Below are 12,578 nucleotides of genomic sequence, written 5' to 3'. Positions count from 1 at the left end.
CTTATGCAATCATTAAATTAAGTTCTAGTTCTTTTGCAATGGTATTCAAATGAAATACGCATACAATTTGAAATAATATAAATTTATTAATGTCTAAAAAAAAATCGTAAATAACTTTCGTGCGTATTCACTTTCATAGTATTTAATTATCACAATAAACCAATGGAAGCCTTTTAGAATGACACCACATTTTCCCGTGTAATTCTAACCACTATACAGTTCATAACTAATAAGTTGCTGAACACATTAATAAAATTATAATATACCGCAGTAGGTGGTGAGGGAAGTCAATTCATAAATAACTACTTTTATTGGAAAGGAACATAATTAAAGTGCCATGGTAAGTTTTACGTCACGTACTTGTCATATGAGAAGTCTGAGTCTGATTTTCACCTATTATTTGGGGAATATTTATCGAATTCAAAAGAACCGAATATTCTTGTAACATTAAGTGTCATGTGTTATTTTCCAACTGTTTGTGAGTTTTGTCAAAGATCTACCTTTAATGACACATTAATTACATGATCATATAGTCATTAGATCAAACAACTCTTTTTGAAGCTAAACATCACGATAACACATTTCTTTTATGACTAAGAATTAAAAAGATTTAATCAGTCGACACCATATACTTGAACTGATATAGAAGTACTTCGAAATCTTAAAATAAGTCAGATAAAATAATAAAAAGTACATAATTGTGAGAAATGAGAAATAAAGCTTTGCCAAAATGAACCTGAAATGGTAATGTCAACACGGTAAGAAAATTTAAAGCTACAGCAAGCATGATGCTACAAGTATTTAAAATAAATGTATGCGAGGTCGTTGCTGTCGACCACAAAATCTAGCTGTATGTTTCATGGTGCATTGAACTTAAGAAAGCACTTTAAGAAAAGATTAGTAACACATACACTGATATAAGCTTTTCTGATAGGCAAAATAAACAAACGTGTTATACTATTCACACTACAGAAGAAAAAACATAGAACATGTCATTTCTATAGGAAACATAGCATTCCAAAGATACAGTTCTCATAAATCAATGCTGAAACCATTTCCATACAAAACAATCATGCCTGAAAGGTTGGTAAACAATAGAAACCTTGTTACATTAGCAGTGTAGTAGATCTTAGCGCCTCTTGGCTGTCATTTGAGAATAATGAAATATTTCCAGTGAATGAAGAGCAAACTTGTACTTCAAGAACTATCTGAAATGTCTGTTAAGATGCAATGTATGCCCAAAAATACATGTCGAATTGCTGTTTAATTTTACCTCTTATTCTGTAGTATTTGTTCATTTGAATAAGCAGATATAAAGGCTTATTTATCACCTCTAGACTATTCACTAATTTGTTTTAGAACAGGTTTCACGTTGGGCAAATGCCTTTTGGATCGCAACGAAACTCTCAGTACTACAAAAGGGCACCTTAAGCTTTAAGAATACCTTTTATTCAGTAAAAGATGATAGTCTTCTTGTCTCTGGGTGTTGTCAAATTGTGGTTGTGAAAAAAAATATGGTTTTAACAACACAACACTATTCCTGCATGGAGGGGGGACTTCGAATGTTTGTTGTCTTTTCATTAACACCATTCCTGCATGGAGGGGGGACTTCGAATGTTTGTTGTCTTTTCATTAACACCATTCCTGCATGGAGGGGGGACTTCGAATGTTTGTTGTCTTTTCATTAACACCATTCCTGCATGGAGGGGGGACTTCGAATGTTTGTCGTCTTTTCATTAACACCATTCCTGCATGGAGAGGGGACTTCGAATGTTTGTTGTCTTTTCATTAACACCATTCCTGCATGGAGGGGGACTTCAAATGTTTGTTGTCTTTTCCTTAACACCATTCCTGCATGGAGGGGGGGGGGCTTCGAATGTTTGTTGTCTTTTCATTAACACCATCCCTGCATGGAGAGGGGACTTCGAATGTTTGTTGTCTTTTCATTTTTCATCAATTGTTCACTGTGTCATTAATACATGAAGATCTCCTTTTTTTTCACGGAAATGAAGTGACGAAAAATTAGCCTTTTCGGTCGGTTCTGAAATAAGTGACTAACAAGTAATTATGTGGACTCCAAAAACAAAAAATTACCAAACCCTAGCGCGGGCAAAAAAAAATCCTTATTCTTAAATTGATACATGTATCTGCAATTAATCGTAAGATAATATATTAAAGACAGATGTTGAAAAGTTAATTTAAAGTGGGAATCCTTCTCGCAAGGAAATGTAATGAATTTATAAGTTTTTATCACTCCTGAAGAAAAATAAAGGCAACTGGTAAACAGTATGTATCTGAAAAGACATTTTAAACCTAGTACATGTAATTTGATAACGTGTTTACCCGGTCGATAAGGAACATACAGTCTGATAAGTCGGTAACCCCTAACATGCCAGTCTAAGGTATGTTTAAAGCAAACAAAATGCCAATAGTATATAAGGCCGTTCATCGACGAGGCATTCATAATGCAAATATATATTTAATACCTTTGTCAAATTATCAAGAAATAATTCAGTTAATTTATGGATGGATTGTTTTGATAAAATCAAATTTAAACCACTTCTCATTGTGAAACTTTGAATAATTGAATAAAAGGGAATTGCTTTAACAGTAAAATGTTCTATAAATAGATTGATTTTAAATGACAATAAAATCAACTTTGCTTTCACAATTATGGAAATAAATACCGTAATGTGAGTATCTTCTGATTTTTTCTCTTTGTGGTTTCCCTCAAGCTTGTTTCGGTGTACAATTGCAAGCTTCTATCTGTGTACAATGCATTGCAAATCGAAGTTATTAAGTGTTTCGCGTGAATAAATACGGGTTAATGCTATGGGATTGATACTGAAGAAATAAACATATCACTTTTAATGACACACAACTATGAAGAATTAAGAAAAGTATTGACAATGGCGTGCTTTAATTATCTTTTTAAACCGAGAACATTTTTTTTTAACTTGGGACGTCTGACATGCGAATGCTTAAAGAATTAAAAATATATTTAAATGTAATCGATATGTATACAGAATTAAGGAAGTATAAGTTAACAGGCTTGGTTTACTTTTAAAATACAGATTTTCATAGAAACTACAAAAATAAATGTGTTATTGAGATGTATAATTTTTTTTATAAACCTTTAAAATATAGCATGTAAACGTATATATACAGATCCGAAAAGTCATAGCGGGTTCACGAAAAGAACCTTGGTTGAACTATATAAGGTCAGATTTTCAAATTAAAAAAGATGTGTTATAATTCATTATATATTTAATATATAAGTATTAGGATATAAAGCAAAGTTATGCAGGGAGCGTTGTAATTACACGTAACGACCCTCACAGATTATGCAAGTACGACGAAGGCATAATTTGTACTAACACGGAATTATTGTAGACGAATTGATACATGTATATAGTACTTGACAGACGTAAATATGTTTCAGAGTAATTCATTACATACAAATATGATTAACATTTACATTCTTTTGTAAGTATACACAACCTCGCACTACTATCGTTCTATCGTACTTGAAAGGTTAAACAACGAAATTTAAATTTAAATGCACTAATTATGAACGCACTAATGGTTGTTTCTATAAATAGTAGTAGTGAACTTCAATTTGAATCCATTCCTACAATTACATGTGTAATGTCAATTACCTCAAGTAGGGTTCCCCCCAAAGGTTGCACCAGGTATTATGGACTCTTGTTTCAACACTTTCAATGACTTTTGCGGAAGTTGCGATTGACAGAGAGGCATGCACTGTGTAATGGTGTTAATAAGGAAACTTAGTACATATATACATACAGAAAAAAATTATCCCATGACCAAAACATTCAGCGAGACAAGGTGCTTCAACAAGGTAGATTATCTCATGACCTAAAAATTGAGTGAAACGAGGTGCTTCGGCAGGATAAATCATCTCATGACCTTAAATAGAGTGAAACGAGGTGCTACGGCAGAATAAATCATCTCATGGCCTTAAAATAGAGTGAAACGAGGTGCTTCGGCAGGATAAATCATCGCATGACCTTAAAATAGAGTGAAACGAGGTTCTACAGCAGGATAAACCATCTCATGACCTTAAAATTGAGTGAAACGAGGTGCTTCGGCAAGATAAATCATCTCATGACATTAAAATAAAGTGAAACGAGGTGCTTCGGCAGGATAAATCATCTCATGACCTTGAAATAGAGTGAAACGAGGTTCTACAGCAGGATAAACCATCTCATGACCTTAAAATTGAGTGAAACGAGGTGCTTCGGCAGGATAAACCATCTATTGATCATGTTATTTCAGTAAGGGATATGTAATATTTGCATGCAAAAATAGCCAACTCACCGGAGGCCAAATGAAGCAGACTGTCATATGATTGTGATGGCACACTCATTAGTAATTGGTTAAGAAGATCGTGATGAACGTGGCCAACTTTGAACATGTTCAAAACAATTATGGTGTGGTCGTGGCGAAATCAGGTCGTAGTAGAAGCGTAGTTAGAACGCAGTAATGTCGTAGTAAGATCGCAAAGGTCGCAATACCATCGTAGCGAGAGCGTAGCAAAAGCGTGATTCGTTTCGGAGAGGCTGTGCTACGATCTTACAGCGACGTTATTACGACCTCACTACGACCATCACGTTCTCATCGTGACCCAATTACGCTTCCACTACGACTACCACTCGTGACCCAATTACGCTTCCACTACGACTACCACGTTTACACCACGATTCTAGCACGCCCCACCCGTCCTTATCACGCTCTTCCTACGACCTGACTACGTTATTACTACTACCATCATTCTCATTGTCATTTTCACATAAAATATATAAAACCTCTCAAGGTTTAGTTCGTTTGTTTGAAATTTGGACCTCTTGTCCTTTTTCTCTAACGATGCCAAAACCATGCTTGATACATCTGTGTCGTCCCTGCTATCGTTCACTAAAACATCGTCATTTGAGCTTGCTGGACCAGCAATAGGTTGTGATTCAGATTTGATTGGTTGGTCCGACATTTCTGCTGGATCAGGATTCGTTTCTATCAGAGCTCCCTCAGCCTCAACATCTACCCCTACCACCACGTCTGAGTGTTCTGGTAGATTTTGTTGGCATCACTGTGTTGTTTCCGAGAAATCTACGTATTAATAAGAAAAAGAAGGAATGGAACAGTATTGATACGGAACACGATGATGACGTTATTGATCAAGCCCCAGTTCCACTAGATCACGATCGCACCACGCTCACCGCGATCTAAACTAAATTCAGATCGTGGTGAGGTCGCGGTATGAACGGCATGAAAAAGTAAATTTTCGTTGCTTTCACGATGCTACTACGTCCTCATTACGTTTCTTCAACGATCCCGCTACGATTATACCACGTTCTCAACGCGCTTATTCTGCGACCTCACTACGCTTATCAAGATATTTCTACGCTCTTCACATTCTCACTACGACCATACCACGAGTTATCCGATTGCAACACGATCTTACCACGCTTCTACTGCGATTATAGCATGTTCTCACCACGATTATACTACGTTCTTATACCGCAGTCCCACTAGGCCACGATCTCACTACGATCTGTGAAAAAATGCAAATGTTGATGATCGTAGTACGATCGTGTAGATCGCAGTAAGGTCGTATCACAGTCGAGGTGAGGTCTTCAAGATCGTGATGAGTGTGGCCAACATTGAACATGTTCAAAACAATCGTGGTGCGGTCGTGGAGAAATCATGTCGTATAGTAGAAGCGTAGTGAGAGCGCACTAAGATCGTTGAAAGATCGCTGTACCATCGTAGCGATAGCGTAGCAAAAGCGTGATTCTATTCGAAGAGACTACGCTACGATCTCACAACGACGTTATTACGACCTCACTACGACCATAACGTTATCACCGCGACCCAACTACGCTTCCACTACGACTATACCACGCTGTTCACGACCGTAGTACGATTCTAGCACGCCCTTGCCGTCCTCATCACGCTCTTCTTACGACCTGACTACATTCATACTACGACTATCATTCTCATTGTCATTTTTACATAAAATATATAAAAAGCTCCCTAGATTTTGTTTGTCTGTATGTAATTATCCATTTGCTCTAACGTCTTAACCATGCTTTTCGTTTTTATATAGATTAGACCGTTGGTTTTCCAGTTTAAATGGTTTTACTCTAGTATTTTTTTGTGGGCCCTTTATAGCTTGGTGTTCGGTATGAGCCAAGGCTCCGTGTTGAAGGCCGTACCTTGGCCTATAATGGTTTACTTTTATAAATTGTTACTTGAATGGAGAGTTATCTCATTGGCACTCATACCACATCTTCCTATACTAGTATCTATTGACACATCTGTGTTATTTCTGCTATCGTTCACTAACATATCGTCATTTGAGCTTTATGAACCAGCAATAGGTTGTAATTTAGGTTGGATTGGTCGGTCCGACATCTCTGCTTGATCAAAATTCGTTACTTTGCTCCCTCTGCCTCTACATCAACCACTACCACCACGCCCACGTGTTCTTGTAGATTTTGGTGGCATGACTGTATTGTTTCCGAGAAATCTATGTATTAATCAGAAATAGAAGGAATAGAACTGTATTGATATGGAACACGATGTATGAACGTAGTATAATCGTAACAAGAACGTGCTATCGTTCACTGAAATATCGTCATTTGAGCTTTATGGATAGGTTGGAATGGTCGGTCCGAAATCTCTGCTTGATCAGGATTCGTTATTATCAGAGCTCTCTCTGCCACTACATCAACCCATACTCGTGGTATGGTCGTAGTGAGAACGTGATGAGCGTAGAAAGATCTTGATAAGCGTAGAGATATCGCAGAACAAGCGTGGTGAGAACGTGGTATAATCGTAGCAGGATCGTTGTAGAAGCCTAATGAGGACGTAGTAGCATCGTGAAAGCAACGAAATTTTACATTTTCATGCCGCTCATACCGCGACCTCACCACGATCTGAATTAAGTTTAGATCGCGGTGAGCGTAGTGCGATCGTGGTCTAGTGGGGCTGGGGCTTAAGCAAGTTACACGACAAAACAGGTTTTAACGCCACGCAGGCAATATCAACCAACTACTCCTATAAGTGTATACACCAAGCCAGGACTACGCTAAAGTCAGTATAAACATAGGATGGTGTGGTATGATCACCAATGAGACGACTATACTAACGCACGAAAGTCGATTGGTTATTGTTTCAATCCTAATGGTTTGCCAAGAGAAAAAAGATTCCCCAAAACGATAAGCATAGATGAACTATATTGATTTCTAAATATCGTGGGAGTAGAAATTTTGTATATTTACTATTTTTATGGTTCAACGTACTTGTATCCTATTATTATCATTAACGAGGAAGAAATGATTACTATCAAATTACAAATAGAAATTATACTTAAAATGATATTATTTGCAATTGATCGTATAAAACGTAAAACAAATGTTTCATAAAATGACGAAACGGAAAAAAAGAAATTTAAACGGATCGCCATCGCACAAGGAAATGTAATAAATCTAATTTTGAAATCGTTTAAAGCTTTATAAGAAACTGGGGCATCCTTATATTGGTCTCTGAACAGATGAGGCACCAAAGCTGTATAGGAAACTGGGGCAGATGAGACACTGAAATGGACTAAATAGTAGTAACGGAGTTTTTCTTTTTTATTTTAAAATAAGATAAGGATAGCATAAAACTCGATGTAACTATTATAAAGTTCAAGTTTCCAATTCAATGTTCTTGAACCAATTGAAAAGATGTAGCTTTTGAACCTTCAATTTCGCTATAAATAGAAATGTGTATTTGATGTAAGTGGGCTGTTACCACGGTTTCCACTTAAAAGTATATTATCATTAAAATTAATTTCATAATTACTCAGGATATTGATAGAACGTAAGTGCAATAAATTATTATATTGTATATTTACTGCATTATGGAAATATTAAGGTAAGAACAAAACTTTACGATACCGCAGACTATATTAATATGTGCTTAAGGTATTATTTTAAGCTTCATTCTTACGATAGACATTTTACAACACATCGGTATTTTGCTGATAACAGAATATTGAATATATTGACGATTTAGACGATTGAATACTGTCTTAGAAAACTGTGAATGTTGTCAATAAAGCCACTTAACATGCCAATAAAATAATTAAAAATAACATAACGCAATTGATTACCATTCATTTCAGTGTTAAACTTCCATTACTATATTTCTTTTCAAAAGAAAATTGATTTTATCATGCATATGACAATTACATAATTTTGTATGTGCGTGTAGTGTTTGGTCCCGCACTACAAAGTACACTGTGATTGCATCTTTGAAATGTTAACCGATAGTTTCGCATCAAACAACGTTCCGTAAATCGAAATACGAATGGCCGTCAATGAAATTTACTTGTAGAAATTTTGAGCATGCATATCTCGATATAGAGTACATTTTTACTTATTATGCTTGTTTGTTTTGTTCACACATCGTTGTCAATATAATAGAATTTGATGCGACTGTCATTCAAATGTGGAGGTTTAGCTAGCTATAAAACCAGGTTAAATCCATCATTTTCTACATAAGTCAGGAATATGACAGTTGTTATCCATTAGTTTGATGTGTTTGAGCTTTGATTTTGCCATTTGATAAGGGACTTTCCGTTTTGAAATTTCCTTGGAGTTCTGTATTTTTATGATTTGTTTTTAACTCATATCATGGTGAAAGATTATCATGGTCCATACCAGTTGACCCTTATCTGAAAATTGTTACAAAGGAGCTTTATAAATTCTTACAAGAAAGATCAGTAAAATCAATTTACAAATTAAATATTTTTGATACGATCTGAATGTAATAGGAATTATCATTTTATGTGTATGTTTTGTTGCTTAAAAAGATCGTCAACTAATATTCCATTTAAAAAGAATGAAATATGCAAAGAGGATGAATCCTAAAACTTCATTCGAATAAATCAGATAACATCATGCATGACCTAGAAGAGAAACAAGTGACGAACAATAGACCACAAACCACTACAAATATATAAAGATACAAAATGAGTAACACGAACTCCATGCACTGAAAACCCATCACAATATGAGGAAACAATTGCATGATGGTTATCTCATTCGTTCCACAACTCCTTACTTTTATATGATATACTTGAATTAAATTTTGTGTTTGTCTAGACATAAACACATGTATGTAAGCATATAAAAAACGATAACACATGGGGTCCATTCAAGCAATAACTATATTGTATCTCAATTGTACAACTAGAGGACTTACTATATTATGGTTTACCCAAATCAATCTTAGCTAACATTTCAATTGCACTAAATTCCTGCCTATCAGCATAATACAATAGAAAAACGTAGTTTTCAAATCTTCATATATAAACGGCATCTGTCATCGCTTAAATCAAAGAAATGGGTACAACTTTCAAAATATAAAACCATCATAGCTATATGGAAGTTACCTTTATAATAGAATAATAGTATGGTTGGTTGTGGTTTTTTTTTAGATAAAATTCAATTGTAAGCGTTTGTTAACAGCGGAAGTATTTTTTAAAATGTCAAGCGCTTTCCATTCTCCTGAATCTAAAAGTAGTCAGGTGATTACTTTTTATAGAAATGTCTCTTCCTGCTTGTTATGGTTACTTGAAGTCGTTGGCCTACAAATCATCAATAAAGGAGATACCCGGGGAACTGATTTAACAATACCATAACTAAGAGAAACATGACTTTAACGACAAACAACAGTAAAAAAAACAACTCTCGCACTTCGTGCAACCAATTCTATAGCAACACGATTCCCATCAAAAACCAGAGGTGTTGTTCCAAAATAAGGAAAAAGAAAATAAACTATAGTACTTTTCGTACAGACAGTCGCTGTGTATTTATTTCAATATACATGTTCATTCACGGTATTCTGTGCGGTTTTTTTTTTATTGCGAGTAACTTTAATTTACCAGTCCGATATGCTGTTACAGTAAAATTCTTATCTAAAAATATGAAATCAAAGGCAATATGTTTTGTGATGCAACCATTTACATTCGCCGTAATAAGTATCGACCCATGGACTGCATGTACATGTATTTAGTGCATGTATATGTACTGGTAACAGATTTCGAGGGAAATAATTTAAAACGCTATAAACACTGGACACATTAATTTCATATAAATGTTTTGTAAATGACATTCATGTGAGATTTCACTAGTAGCCATTTACTGCTAATGATTTGTTATTAAATTTATTGTATTATATTGCAGCGGCGGTTGATAATGAACCGTTTATTGTATTCTCAACGTACCATCAATTTTAGTTTGACACTCGTCATTATCAGTTGTTGTCATGTTTTTGGAAGTTAAAACGGATAAAGGTTAGTCATTTCTTATGCTAAATTCAATTTAGTTGATGTTTTAGTAAAAATGAGGTTATTTGGAAATTCGCCATCATTTCTTTTTTTTAAATTCTGTTTGTATGATATTTTCAAACCATAGCGTCTTCGTCTTGCTTTTTAACTCCAGACGTCGCTCAATCACTTTTGTGATTAAGAACATCAATATAATTATGCACCGGTATTATCATTATCTTTCCACTGAGTCTTGGAAATCTCACGAAATCTGTCACATGTCCCTATTTTCTAAAAGGGGGATAATTTAACACAAACATATTATTGAGTTTTAGGCGCAAAGTTGCAAGTATAAAAGCTTTTGATGTTTTAATAAGTCATAATGGGTCAGACAAATCTGTAAAAAAAACCACACAAACAAAAAAGAAGAAAAAGATTAATTCCGTATTAAGATAAACGTACCTTTTTAGGTTTGTCTTCTTGTTATTTTCAAAACACAGTATAGTCGATTTACTAATTGTGATTTTACATATTAATTTAACAATCCGAAAGTTAAACTTTGTGATATACACGAACTTTAACATGCATCTATTAACGAATGAGACTTATTAAATTGTCAAATTGATTATTATACATGACTTCATGTTTGAGAGCCGTCTAGTTTGACTCGAGTTTATGCTTTATTTGCTTTACGTACGATACTTAAACTGTGAACAAGTATATCAATTATGAACTGAATCATGGCCCTTTATAGCTTGTTGTTCGGTGTGAGCCAAGGCTCCGTTTTGAAGGCCGTACATTGACCTATAATGGTTTACTTTTTAAAAATTGTTATTTGGATGGATAGTTGTCTCATTTGCACTCACACCACATCTTCCTATATCTATTATATTGCTTCAGTCTGTGATTTCAATAAAATTGGAAAATAAACTTCCGATTTTCTTGAAGCGAAAAAAATACACAAATGTATAAATTAATATACCACTTAAAATTGTTATCACTAAAAAAACCTATTACAATGTGCGTTTCTGGTTAACCTTAAGTCGAAAGACATCTTAATGTTTTATAACTGTCTTATGTAAAAATCAAGATAAACAAGGCAAGTTTAAAATATATTCCATGCTTTAACTACTTCCCTTTTCTTTCAGATTTTCTCTTTTAAAAATCATAATTTAATTACCAATTTAAATATAAAAACGGGTGATTATCAGAAGGTAATTTATCATCGTCCAGGGGATAGGTTAAGAACGGGGTATGTCATGGATTTTAAATGATTTCACGTTTCTCTACTTCAAATTAAAAGTGTAAATAGAATTATTAATAGAAAATGCTTAATGGAATAGGCGTTTATATTTGAACAAAAGTTTTAACCACCCGTGACACTACTTCGATAGGACTATTTTAATGCTCAGGTAAAGAGCGCCAAGTTTTTTTTTTCACCGCATATAACATCGTTGTTAAAATTATAAATGCAATTCTAAACGACATATAATATTTCATTGGAGTCATAATTACTTATACTTTGAAAGAAGTTTCTGCATATTATGTCGATGTTAAAATATGATAAAGTGAAAACTTCACAGGATAGATAAAGTTAGAAGCATTTTTCGCTTTTTAATGAAACTTCAGATTTGACGATAAAAGTAAATCATAATCGAGAAAAACTAAAAAAAATATGACATATGGAGAAATATACACATTAGTGTTAATATTGTAGAGATAATTAATTACGTCCACAAGAGTATGTGCTACTAGATGATTTTCACGTTATAAATACTTCTATCAATCGTTGAGAGATACCACGTGTATTACAAGGAGGCTGGATAATTTTCTTGGCATAAAAATCGTTACAACTCACTGATACATAAATATTTGTAATCCAATCATTTTTAACTTTGCGAATTATTTGTAAAATCAATGAGAAACTTGTAAGATTGTTTTCTTATACTTTATGCTACAATACATTTTAAAATCGAAGGACATGTATTTTTTCACATTTAATTTCTTCTGTTGATAGGACATGCGCATTGATAATAAACGTGGCTACAGAGAGTGCAACAGAAAGCTTAAGAAAGAAATATTATTAAATAGTAATCGTTAACTACAAACTGGGCGGTCAGTAAATAATCAAGTGAAGATCCAACAAAAATATCTCGAATGATTTATTTGGGAAAAAAATAGAACAGGATCCAGTGATCGGAGAGTGATTTTAAAGGATAGTATTACTATTGGAAAAGAT

At 34.2% G+C, this 12,578-nt stretch overlaps 1 long non-coding RNA gene across 1 annotated transcript; it reads left to right on the top strand.

Moving 5' to 3' along the window:
- Window positions 1-236: 236 nt before the first annotated feature.
- Window positions 237-12,575, top strand: LOC139518994 (uncharacterized). Its single transcript, XR_011663497.1, has 2 exons — window positions 237-340; window positions 12,357-12,575. It is a non-coding gene; the product is annotated as an uncharacterized lncRNA (long non-coding RNA).
- The last annotated feature ends 3 nt before the right edge of the window (window positions 12,576-12,578 follow it).

The sequence above is a fragment of the Mytilus edulis genome, chromosome 4, assembly GCF_963676685.1.
Source record: "Mytilus edulis chromosome 4, xbMytEdul2.2, whole genome shotgun sequence".
Taxonomy (NCBI): domain Eukaryota; kingdom Metazoa; phylum Mollusca; class Bivalvia; order Mytilida; family Mytilidae; genus Mytilus; species Mytilus edulis.
The sequence above is the reverse complement of the archived record's forward strand: the minus strand, read 5'-3'. Positions and strand labels throughout refer to the sequence as shown.